Genomic DNA, 10,928 nt, shown 5'->3' with positions numbered 1-10,928 from the left:
CTTTAGAAAGGGGAAATAGTGACAGTACTTGCCGAACCAAAATTGTCATCAAAATTTTAAAAGGATCATTATATGCATTTAACTGTAAGCTAATCTTATTTAACTCTGGACTGCCCTACAAAAATATACTACAGCCATTCATGGTCCGAATTCTGGTATATGAGATCAATTTAAATATGATATATGTAAAAAAGTCACAAGACATCTGTTGTGTAATAAATAACGCAATGGCCAACTATTACTCATTAAGAGCTTTTTTGAGATAAGCTATTGAGTCTGCCCTTTCTGCCTTCTTCTTAATGCCAGCAAAGATCAATTTTGTTCTAGGGATGTACTTCTTGGGTTTCTCCAAATACTCCAACAGTGTCTCCTCTTCCCAAGTGGTGCCTTTGTTCTCGTTGTCATCTGTGTAAGAGAATCCAGGGGCCTGTCTTCTGTACAAAGAGGTCATGCAAATTTAGCCTAGTCTCATGCATGCCTCCCTTTTACCCGGTGTGGCACTGGGCTCACTCCTGAACAAACATCTTGCCCTTCTCAGCATCACCCATTTTGAATTTGCTCTCTCCTAGTGCACGACACCAACGTCCCCGCTCAGAAAATGAATGTCCTGCTCTCCAATGGTGAACTACTAATAGACATTTATTAGTATTGTTATGTCACTTTGACAGTGTTCTATCAGGAAACCTCCAAAAGTAAGTTTAGAGTAAAAAGTAAAGAATTGCAAGTTTTGTTTCCATTAATAAAGGAAAGCATGGAAGTGTTGTTGCTTAAAAGAAAGCCATAATTCATCATTACAGTTGAAAAGTCATCTATATACAGTGAATTTCTAAAATAGTTCAAATTTAACAGAGTTTGAAATTAACATAGTGTTTATATGTATCTAGGGCATAGTATATATTTAGCATGTAGTATTTAGGACCCACTGTAGGACCCCATACTCTCAAACAATAGCATTAGTGCTGATCCATTTTTGAGTACGACAAATGGGTATTTGCTAAAATTAAAGTTGCTGTGGTATATCTGAAATGTGATGGTTCAGTAGTGCTTGGATATTACGAATATAATATTTTCAAGGAATATTCCCTCTTAAATGTTGTGAGAATAAGTAAATATGATTTTAAGAGAAAGGAATAAAGGAATAAGGAATAAATAAATTTATTACATTTTTAAAGTTTTTCAACCAGGGGAACATTTCATGATTATCATCTGGATATCAGAACAATGATTGTATAAATAACAGATGCATAATGGGAAAATGTTCTAATTGCTTAAAAACCAACTGAGAATTATAGTCCCCAAATTAGTAATTTATGATTCAAAAGATGTATAATCTTCCACTGTCTTCTTTTGACAAAAAGAAGGCACATGTTTTGGCTCATACTTCATTGCAGTTGCAGAGATTGTATAATTTGGATTATATAGGTGCAAAGCCAGAGAAAATGAAAAGAAAATACTCAATGTGTATACTTAATTGTCACGGAATGAAATTTATTAATATTCATCCATTTGTGAGTAGATGAGACTTACTGAAGGGAAACAATAGCTTTGGAATCAAGGCATCATAGTTATTTAAGTCTGGAAAGTTCAGTGAGTCCACATTTCTCTGGCCCTTATAATAGTGATATGTAATGAACAAGTCAACTTTCTAATATACAGTAAGGAGTCGAAAAAAATCTTCAGAATAACTTAAACTTGAGAGTAAATATTACATTCTACTTGAATTAGGTTTTTATCAAGATTTTTTTCACATTGCACATTACAGTATTAATCCTCACAGATTCTGAGAAGTAGATTTCATCAGTCCATCATAAAATTCATTAAAAACAATAATGAATATAATAAACTAAATTGAGTTTAAAACATGAAGCTTGGAGTGGATATACTAATGGATACTTAATTTAAGTACTGGGAAACCATTTATTTTGAATGAGATGCATTGTTTTAGCTCAAAGAATTCTCTCCTTTATACTATAAATGGGCAAAGCATCTATGAAACTTCTTTATAAATTTTTGGATTTCAGTTCTTAAAATTTTCTTCAAAAATTAGATGACATTTACCACCATGCTACTTTTTAGTTTTTCATGCAAGTTTCTTTGGATTAATTTTAGGTTATATACATCGACTATAGTTATGGTAAATTATCAAAAGCAGGATTTAAAACACAAGGTACACACACACACACACACACACACACACACACACACACACACACACACAGGTTAATGAAAAAGAAGTTGATGGAATTCTATTTTTGTATCTTTGTCCATGAATAAAAATACCTTCTCTATGAAATATTTCAATTGGCTGAGGGTGTTAATTTAAGTATACAATGCTCTATTGCCCTCTGCTGGCCAAAACATGATAAATAAAAACTTCCCATCTGCTCCACTATATGGGTGCCTTAGAAAACTAAATAAGAAAGATAAAGACACAGTTCAAAATAATAAACAATGATATTAGAGTGGTAGGAAATAAAAAAACATGAATTTCTAAAACTATCAAATTATTGAGTACAGGAGATTTTCTTTGCTTTTCTTTTTAAATTAATATCTGTATTAGCTGATAATTTGATTATATAATCCTAATTACTCTTTTTAATTCAAGAGAACATCTTCTTTTTCGGTATTTTAAAGTGATAATTCTAAGATTCATAGTTGCCTAGGAATTGTTGGGATTTTCCACCAATATTTGCATGACGCTGTATGTGTTGGTAAATTTGTAGAATTGTTTATAACGATATTATGATATATCTATTATGAGTTAATATTTTAAATAAGTACTACATTTATATAGATGAAATAATATATCAACATTTTCTTGGTAAAAGAGTAAATAATCATTGAACATTAGTTAAAAAGTTCTTCTTTACCAAGTAAAGGAGTGATTTGTTTTGCACATTCCATTCCCTTTTTAAAGCATTCTTTATATGCCATTCACATCTCAGTGAGGAAAAACCAACATTGGTGTATAATGGTGCGTAAATTCTTTAATAAAAAATAACAACGGCAATGCCTCAAGGAACATAAATTGCATAGAATGATGAATTTACCTGTTTTCATTTTAGCACTGCATGCTACTTTAATGCTTGATTACATTTATTTCAAAAACATTTCTTAAGAGTAACCTTAGCATCCATAAGATGCAGACTTTCTTATTCATGTGGTTCTTCTTGAGTTTTCTAAAATTTATTTGGGTTAAAAGTTGAAAACAAAGCTGTCACTGTTTTTTCAAAATCTTGACTCGTATTTTAAATCTGGGATTTATTTTATATTTTCAGTAGTTTCTCTCAGCTACAATATAAGGGAAATAATCTGGTTTTCATTTCTCTGAGTACATTTCTTTGGAACACATTTGTAAAAATTGGGTCATGGTTCTTTGAAACAGGATTTTATTCCATGAGCTCTGCCTTCTATTTTATCTTTAGAACCAGTGTCCATTACAATTCAGGAGGATAGTTTTTCCCCATGGATTTCCTGCCAAAATAACTGTCAATCCTTTTGAAAATTTCTGGATTAAATGATGTTTTATAATTTAGTCTAACTGCCTATATTCTAGAATGTATTCACATCTCAAACTTCCCAAGAATATATTCTCAGTCCAATCTGTAAGTCACTTGAAGTCTTTGATTCTCTATAAACTGAGGGAAAAAAATGTCTCATCTTAGAAATTGTCATTATAATGATAAGATGAAAAATATGGTAATTCACAATTTGCAAGTGAAATAAAGAGATAGTGCATGTGCATGCACAGATATTTGAACATGCACACACAACAATCTGCCATCTCTGTAAGTCAAACACGCAACAAAAATGTAGGTGCTAAGAAGGTTATTTCCCAAAGTCTCTTGGTTTAGTGGCAAAATGAAGGTCTTTAACATTTTTTACATTTAATCCTACTCAGGAACATAGGAAAGTAAGATTCAGAGAAACAGGGAACCTGTCCAAATTCACTTAAATCAGAAGCCAGGTTTGTCTGACTCCTACTAGACAGTCTTTTTATGACAACTCACTCTCTCTGGGATTGACAAAGCTTAGAATTCATTTGTATGAGGTTCGTAAAATGGTCATGCCCTTTGACCCAAATCCCTGAGAAACTAAGGAAATAATTCCATATATAATAAAATATTTATGACAGCATTAATCATAATAATGTGTAATAAAGCAAGAAAAATAACTAGAAGAGGTCTAAATTTCTAATATGAAATAAATAAGGACATAATCAATAGTACATCTTTAAATGGAATATTATAGTCATTTAAATGTAATGAATTGATGAATTTTGAATTAATGAATCATTAACTTTCAAATAGCTATGAAGTAATTAAAAAAGGCCTAGGATAAAATTGGCAAACAATATTTTATATATTACGTAATTGAAAAGAAAAAATAAGTTTATAGGTACTGACAGAGAAAGACATATTGTTAGATGAAGAAAGTTATGAAACTATAATATGCATTCTATGATCCTGCATTCTGAAAAATAATTACAAATGGGCTAGCATATGTAAGAATATTTTTTGTAATATGACCAACCTGTTAATATACCACCTATTTTTAAAGTATATCCTTTTTCTATAATATTTGAATTTTATAATATCTGTTACATTTAGAATTATAAAAACAATAGAGATAACATGCATACGGTATTATTATAGCTGTGATGAAATACAACAAAATAGCAGTAATTGAAATTTTAAGGTAAGAGATATATATACTTTTAATTAAAAATTTTTCAATATGCTTGTATATGTTTTTTATTGAAAATATAAAATAAGCATTATAAAGTAATTTAAACTGTTTGCATGCTCAAGCAAAGTTCCTTTCTTCTATATCTCTAACTTGTAAACTTTTAAGAGAAATATTGTTTTGCTTTCCATTCTTGAAATAGAAGTTTCTCTTAATAAATAATCCTCTCAAATAGGTACATTACTCCTTTAGAACTGATTTACTTAGTTATTCCTGTGGAAAGGTTAAAATTGAAAGCCAGCTTGACTGAGCTATTCTGAACTTCAGTAAAAAATAAGATGGAAAAGATTACCACAGCATTCTATTAAAAACTTTGAAATTCATCAATTCCCAAAAGTAGAAACATGAAATTTCGCTTTTGTTTACAAAAAGCTTGACAGTATAAACAAAACTGCCAGGACAATTGATGCATTTACTTAAGAGACCTCATAGTTTTCAAGCATCTCTATAGAGTTATGCATTTACTTCTAAATAATAGATAATTTCTTTCAAAAATATCTTTTAGGCATTTATTTAAATATGCTCTTTAAAGTTGATAAAGCAATATGCTCCTTCCCTTGTAATAGCACAATATTTAGAAATTGAAACTAATTTTGACTTTTTTTTTTTACCAAATTAGTCTAAATTAATGGGAGTTTCCTATAAGAACAGGGACGAGGTATTGTCAAAGCATCTCTCTTCATGTTACTAAGATATCTCAACTTCTAAGTATTTATGAAAAGTGAAAGCATGTTAATCTTTTTTCTCTCTCTTCTCCCCTCTTTTCTCCATTGTTTCATTAGAAGCATATAAATAATCGTTTATACAATCAATACATCTTGACTTTTATTTGGGTGAATATGGTCTTGAATAGAAATTTATCAATGCAAATTGATTCATCATTTCCTTTCCACTTCATAGACAGCCCCTCTGTTTCTCTATGGAGAAAGAGCTAAACATTAACTTGCTTTGATTCCAACATGATGTCAGATAAGTTTGAATATATGCTGCTTTTCATGTAAGTGCAATGCACAAAGAAAGGTTGCTATTGGAAGGAATCTTTATGCCTATGTGAATAAAACAAGTCTGTTTTCTTTATTTCTCACACGTCTACATGAGAAGGTCTATAATTAAAAAAAAACTTCTTAAAAACTTAACATTTATAACTAAATATTATCATTATAACTAAATATTAATCATCTTCAATCAGATAAAGATGTCAAGTATGTTATTAAAGAATACACACATAACAAAATTATATTTCTTTTATTCTTCCTTTAACAAAAAAAGTGACATTGACAGATAGAGTTTTATAATGGCCCAAAGGAGAAAAGGTCTCTGTGTGCCTAGAACTTGATATTTGAAGTTGAAGTCAGCTGTTAAGAATTACTGAATTATCCAGGGCAGAATTTCGGGGATGGCTCAGATTACACTATGTTGGATATGAAAAGTTGGACACAAAAGGGGTGAAAACTTTACAGTGATTTAAAAGGCCTGTGGGATTGAATTTTTAGATTCCCAAGCAGCACATCAAGAGAAATGTTGCAGATTCTCAAGTTCTCACAGCAAATTGTGTCTGTATATCAGTGAAGTGTTTCCGACGAGACGTACCAGGATGACTCTAAAGAGTATTTCTAAAATTTCCTTCAGCTCTCATGGGAATAAGAATTAAAACCTGATGGTTGAAAAAAAATGCATAACAAAGTTAAGAAATTTAAAATATTGAATTTTTAATTAGGCCAGAAGGTAGAGTGGATATAGTTGCCTATTTCATTTATTTCCCCCTTTAATATATTTTGAAACAAACTTTAACAATGCTTTCAGATTTATTGTTAATTAACATTTATTGTGTTTCTTAAATATTCTAAGCATTCTGTTGGATACACAAACAATATCAAATGCTTCTCTGTAAGAATAATACATTATTTCTTCAGCTCCAACTTAAATGTTAACAAATTTCTCTCCCATTTGACATTTATTCTTTTCCGAATGTTTCTGCCTTATAAATGCAACTGATGTCTCATGAAACATGATCAGTTAAGATATAAGATATTGTGAATTTAGACATGCAACCCCAGGATCGGTACTATAAAGGGATTCCAGTGTTCATTTTAGCAAAGCATTCTTCTTTATTGCTAGATGGAATTGATTCTGGTAAAACTCATTACAGAATGTGTATATATCACCCAGGTTTTATTTTTCTTTTAAACAGAAACTTTTTATATTTTTCCAGCAACCTTATTTCTACTTTTGTTTAAGAGCCTATGGAAAAACAGTTTATGACCACTCAGTGGTTGCTCCTACCCACTCAGTGGCCTGAGGAGTGGGAGCTGAGACCAGCCTTCAGCTGCAGGCTGAGCACTCCAGTCTTCAGTAGGGAACTGCTGAATTAGGCACAGAAGGGACCTGTATGACTTCAGACCTGTTTGTCAACCTCGAGTCCAGCAGCAGTAAATTCAGGAGTGGGAGCAGTCCATTTACCCTGAAATTCCTTATGGGTCGCATCTTTTTCAGCAGCAGCCTGCTCTTCCTTTTCAATCTCCTCAGGATCTCCGCAGAATTAGAGATCAGGCATGCCTTCCCATGGATGCACAGAACTTCCCAGGCCAGCATCGACCACATGAGGCCCACTGAGTGAGCTCCCTTGTTGCAGGGAATGGCAATGTCCATATGGTACAGAGGAGAAGCTGTGTTACACAGAGCAGTGGTGGGCAGGTTCACATGGGCTGCCTGTGGGAGAGGCTGGCGGTCAGCCGTGGGATTGGTCACCACCAGAAGACGCGGCTCCTGAAAGGCTGCCTGAATCTGGTTGGTGAAAGTTCCCAGAGTGAAGCGCCTAGCCAAAGGAGTTGTTCCAGTGGCAACAGCAAACTTGAGCACAGCCCGCTGGCTGCTAACCTTGGAGGATATGACACTGACATTAGTGGGGTTTTCAATGGCGACAACTACTACACGAACCACCAGCAGAAGGTTCTCCCAGGTCCTCTTCAGATTTATGATGTGGATGCCATCACTTTTCCCAGATGAACTGTTCCATTTGTAAGTCAAATGGTGCCACCTAAGTGGGTTCCTGCTGCAAAGAATTTGAGGACATCCTCTTCCTTCATCTGCAGGACATCGAGGGCTCTGGACATTGTTTAAGTTTCCCTTTAAGATATGATGGGAACCGACAACAATGCCACATGGATCCTTTTATGATAGCGCGGAAAGGCCAGGATTTCATATTTACAATTTAAAATTGTTTGGAAGCTACGCTGTTAGATGAAAGTGTGAGGGAGAATACATGTATGTAGTCATATAACTCCAAGAAAAGTTAATGTCTGAGACAAAACATTGACTTTGATTTAAAAAGTATCATAAAAATTTATGAAATAGTCAAAATTATTCAAAACACATATTTTCATCTTATGTTAGGATTTAGCTTTTGAATTAGAGAGCTGCTTGTGAATGGGCACTAAAATTTTCTACCAATGTGTCCTTTGTGATACTTAACTCTCCTTTTAATGGTCTATTTCTTATCTTTTACATATATCTCTTTAGAGAAATAAAAGCAGTTTTAAGTTCAATTATCCATCCATTGCCTCTTAATCAAGACCAAGTAACATTAAAAAAAAAAAAGTAAACTAAAATGCAAATTGCTCTTGTTCTAGTTTGCTAGCTGCCTGAATGCAATATGCCAGTAATGGAATGGCTTTTAAAAGGAGGAATTTAATAAGCTGCTAGTTTACAGTTATAAGGCTGAGAAAATGTCCCAATAAAAACAAGTCTATAGAAATATCCAATTTAAGGCATCCAGGAAACGATACCTTGGTTCAAGAAGGCTGATGAAGTTCAGGGTTTCTCTCTCAGCTGGAAGGACACATGGCAAACATGGCGGTATCTGCTGGCTTTCTCATGGCTCTACTAAAGGAACTCTCTCCAAAATGTTACCTCTTTTAAAGGATTCCAGTAAGCAACTCCACCTTCAATGGGTGGAGACACACCTCCATGGAAATCATCTAATCAAAAGTTACCACCCACAATTGGGTGAGTCTCATCTCCATGGGAACAATCAAAATGCTCCCACCCAGCAATACTGAATGAGGATTAAAGGGCATGGCTTTTCTGGGGTCCACCACAGATTCAAACTGGCACAGCTCTCCACCAAGAAAATCCTGTTTTCTTAAACTTCATAGCTCCCAACAATATTATAGCACATTTCTAACAGAGTAATTGAAGGCAAGTTTTTAGTTTCCTTGGTTGCTCAAGCAAATACCATGCAATGGTTCAGTTTAAACAATAGGAATCTAGTTGTCCACAGTTTTGAGGCTAGAAAATCAGTCCAAATCAAGTTATCATCAAGGAGATGCTTTCTCCCTGAAGACTGAGACACTCTGTGGTTGGCTGCTGGCAATCCTTGGTTCTAAGGTTGTCATGTGGCAAAGGCACATGGCAGTCTTCGGGTCTTTCCTTTCTCTTCCGGGTTCTCTTTATGTTCAGCTTCTGTCTGCTCCCTCTAGCTTTCTTGCCCTGTGTCTGAATTTCATTCAGCATATAAAGGACTCCAGTACTAGGATTAAGACCCATCCTGATCGATGTGGGCCACACCTTAACTGAAGTAACCTCATCAACAGGTCCTACTTACAATAAATTCATGCCCACAGACATAGATTAGGCTTAAGAACAGTTCCCCCCCGCCCCCAGGGTATGTATAGTTTCAAACCACCATAATCAGAAAATTATACATTATAATCTAAATCAAGCACAGAGGAATCTAAAACTAAGCTCAGGAGACACTGATCTCTGTTATAAGATGATTCCGGCAACAGAATTGAAACAAGAATGCATTTGGCATATGCTCCAGGAAGATTCACATTTATAGAATTATTGAGGGAACCTTTAAATAAATACATGGCATCTTATATAGGTTATCATTGTCATGGTGGTGACCTGTCCACAGTTAATGCAGAATCATGATTTTTTTCCTTCAGTGATTAGTTCTAAATCTTGAATCCTGCAGGCAGTTAGCCCTCTGATAACACTGCTACCTTTAACAGCACAGATTAGAAAGATTAACTGTTGAAATCCAAATGCGCCCTGGCTTTAAAGAAGTGAGATTCTTACATAACTCCTCAAAATCCTGACATAAATAGAGACAGCGACCTCCATACTGAGATTGCTCCTTTCCATCCACACAGAAGAAAAGCTTCCCTCAGTTAGCGGATGTGTCTATTGAATGTACAAAGGCAACTTGACAGAAGCAAGTTTGCTTCCTGTGAAGGTCCTACAGCAGGGAAGGAAGGTGTTTGAAGAATTGCTGTTACAGAGCAGCCAGATTGGATGTACAGAAATAGCTTCAGTATGATGTTCTGTGTATTTTGACAAGGTAAAGGTAGAAATATTTTTAATTTAGAACTGGTCTTGATATCTATTTAAAAAAATAATGATAATTGCTTGGAGTAACAATGGGGGTACTTTCTTTCTTACTTTTTTCATTTCCCTTTTTAGAGTCCAATTCTTTACTGTTTCCTGGGGGAATGTATTTTCCATTAAAAAAAATCCCTTTACTTTTCCTGTGAAATTCAGCCTTGGAGCTGAAGTGTTATATAATTTTATAATTGAATAGTCTACTGGTGTCATCTAGGGGTCAGGAGATAAGGGAGTATTGCACTTCCTACCAAGACGGATAGTCTGGACAGTAGCAATCGCAGTGGCTTTTAATATAGAAAGCCATGAAGTTAAAATTCTGCCTTTCTTTTTAAGGACTGTGTGCTCTTAAACAGTTTTCTTAACTCCACTCTCAGTTTCCACATCTGTAGAATGGGGAGAATGATAGCTTCCTTTCAGGATTGCACTAAGGATGAAATGAGATACATAAAATATATGAAGTGTTTCCTCAATAAATAGCCATCATTGTTATATGACTGTTTTCATGACTTACGGAGAGTTGAATTAGATTGATATTAATAGAAAATTACAATCAACCACAGAAATTAAAAAAGAAAACCTTTCTACTCTGCACTCACAAAGGACTGCCATTCAGAAACACACTTTCCAAGTACCCCAGGAAACACCAATGATGGCAACTAAAACATGACAAAGGATCAGAATTCTCTTTAATCTTTGTAATTTTCAGGCAAGCCATGTGTCTTATGGTATGTTCATTAATGGGGATATACCTCACACCAATGGTGTGTAGATAAAATGAGATAATAGTTCAAAAT

At 34.1% G+C, this 10,928-nt stretch overlaps 2 pseudogenes; both read right to left on the bottom strand.

Annotated features, from left to right (window-relative positions):
- Positions 1-238: 238 nt before the first annotated feature.
- Positions 239-548, bottom strand: LOC143647967 (cytochrome c pseudogene; annotated as a pseudogene).
- A 6,454-nt stretch (positions 549-7,002) lies between these two features.
- LOC143647966 (small ribosomal subunit protein uS2 pseudogene) lies at positions 7,003-7,859 on the bottom strand (annotated as a pseudogene).
- Positions 7,860-10,928: the final 3,069 nt, after the last annotated feature.

This window comes from Tamandua tetradactyla, chromosome 10, assembly GCF_023851605.1.
Source record: "Tamandua tetradactyla isolate mTamTet1 chromosome 10, mTamTet1.pri, whole genome shotgun sequence".
In the NCBI taxonomy this organism is placed as follows: Eukaryota; Metazoa; Chordata; class Mammalia; order Pilosa; family Myrmecophagidae; genus Tamandua; species Tamandua tetradactyla.
Note: the sequence above shows the minus strand (reverse complement) of the source record. Positions and strands in the feature narration are given on the sequence as shown.